Source organism: Arachis ipaensis, chromosome B7, assembly GCF_059453495.1.
Source record: "Arachis ipaensis isolate K30076 ecotype BB chromosome B7, ASM5945349v1, whole genome shotgun sequence".
Taxonomy (NCBI): Eukaryota; Viridiplantae; Streptophyta; class Magnoliopsida; order Fabales; family Fabaceae; genus Arachis; species Arachis ipaensis.
In genome coordinates, this window is record NC_142442.1 from 56,095,001 (window position 1) to 56,097,500 (window position 2,500).

Consider the following 2,500-nt stretch of genomic DNA (forward strand, 5'->3'; position numbering starts at 1 on the left):
ACCCGACGCTGTGCGCGCTGCAACGGATGCTGGTGACGTTGCAACGGAAGCTGGGGGCGTTGCAGCGGAAGCTGGGGGCGTTGCAGCGGAGGCAGGTCGCGTTGCAACGGATGCTGGGGTCGTTGCAACGGATGCTGCGCGCGTTGCAACGTTGGCTGGGGGCGTTGCAGCGGAGGCAGGTCGCGTTGCGACGTTGGCTGGGGGCGTTGCAACGGATGCTGGGGACGTTGCAACGGAGGCAGGGCGCGTCGCAACGTTGGCTGGGGGCGTTGCAACGTTGGCTGGGGGCGTTGCAACGGAGGCAGGGTGCGTTGCAACGTTGGCCGGTGACGTTGCAACGGAGGCAGGTCGCTTTGCAACGGATGCTGGGATCGTTGCAACGGAAGCTGGGGGCATTGCAACGTTGGCTGGGGGCGTTGCAACGGATGCCGAGCGCGTTGCAACGTTGGCTGGTGACGTTGCAACGGAGGCAGGGCGCGTTGCAACGGATGCTGGTGACGTTGCAACGGAGGCAGGGCGCGTTGCAACGTTGGCTGGGGGCGTTGCAACGGAGGCAGGTCGCGTTGCCACGGTTGCTGGTGACGTTGCAACGGAGGCAGGGCGCGTTGCAACGTTGGCTGGGAGCGTTGCAACGGATGCTGGTGACGTTGCAACGGAGGCAGGGCGCGTTGCAACGTTGGCTGGGGGCGTCGCAACGGAGGCAGGTCGCGTTGCCACGGTTGCTGGTGACGTTGCAACGGAGGCAGGGCGCGTTGCAACGTTGGCTGGGCGCGTTGCAACGTTGGCTGGGGGCAGTGCAACGGATGCTAGGGTCGGTGCAACGTTGGCCGTGCGCGTTGCAACAGAGGCAGGGCGCGTTGCAACGGATGCTGGTGACGTTGCAACGGAGGCAGGGCGCGTTGCAACGTTGGCTGGGCGCGTTGCAACGGAGGCAGGGGACGGTGCAACGTTGGCTGGGCGCGTTGCAACGGAGGCAAGGTGCGTTGCAACGGATGCTGGGTTAGGTGCATCGTTGGCTGGTTTCGTTGCAACGGAGGCACCCGCCGTTGCAACGATGGCTCGGAGCGTTGCAACGGAGGAGCCAAATTTTCATATCTCATAATTGGCTCGTGCATTTTTTCTAAAATTTTGAGGGAACCTTGGTAATATTATGTGAAGGCTGCACAAAAAAATCCAGGTCAAAAATCCCACGTTTGCTCCGTTTTTCATTTTTTTTGAATTTCCGGCTTTCCGGGCGGTAAAAAAATCGGCAAAAAAAATCGGCACGGTGTAAATTCACCAAATTTGGGGGATGGAAAGATCTTATTTTTCTAGAGGTTGTTGCAAAAAACGGCGTCAAAATTCGACCTCTAGAGCACTTTCCTTGAGTATGTCTCCTCACGGAAAAGGACGTCTACCCGTGGCACTTTGGTAATGGCTCGGCAGCCTATTATAGGGGGGAGGGGTGTCGTGATGCTGAAACTCGAGTTGCCCAAAGGCTTGCTGGGCGCAATGCCAGCAAGATGCACGTTGCCTTGCCATCCCCTAGGCACACTAGCAAGCACGTTGTGGTTGTGGTGTGCCGCCGGGCTCCCCCGCCCCCCACGGAGGCACCCGCCGTTGCAACGATGGCTCGGAGCGTTGCAACGGAGGAGCCAAATTTTCATATCTCAGAATTGGCTCGTGCATTTTTCGTGAAATTTTGAGGGAACCTTGGTAATATTATGTGAAGGCTGCACAAAAAAATCCAGGTCAAAAATCGCAGGTTTGCTCCGTTTTTCATTTTTTTTGAATTTCCGGCATTCCGGGCGGTAAAAAAATCGTCAAAAAAAATCGGCACGGTGTAAATTCACCAAATTTGGAGGATGGAAAGATCTTATTTTTCTAGAGGTTGTTGCAAAAAACGGCGTCAAAATTCGACCTCTAGAGCACTTTCCTTTAGTATGTCTCCTCACGGAAAAGGACGTCTACCCGTGGCACTTTGGTAATGGCTCGGCAGCCTATTATAGGGGGGAGGGGTGTCGTGATGCTGAAACTCGAGTTGCCCAAAGGCTTGCTGGGCGCAATGCCAGCAAGATGCACGTTGCCTTGCCATCCCCTAGGCACACTAGCAAGCACGTTGTGGTTGTGGTGTGCCGCCGGGCTCCCCCGCCCCCCACGGAGGCACCCGCCGTTGCAACGATGGCTCGGAGCGTTGCAACGGAGGAGCCAAATTTTCATATCTCAGAATTGGCTCGTGCATTTTTCGTGAAATTTTGAGGGAACCTTGGTAATATTATGTGAAGGCTGCACAAAAAAATCCAGGTCAAAAATCGCAGGTTTGCTCCGTTTTTCATTTTTTTTGAATTTCCGGCATTCCGGGCGGTAAAAAAATCGTCAAAAAAAATCGGCACGGTGTAAATTCACCAAATTTGGAGGATGGAAAGTTCTTATTTTTCTAGAGGTTGTTGCAAAAAACGGCGTCAAAATTCGACCTCTAGAGCACTTTCCTTTAGTATGTCTCCTCACGGAAAAGGACGTC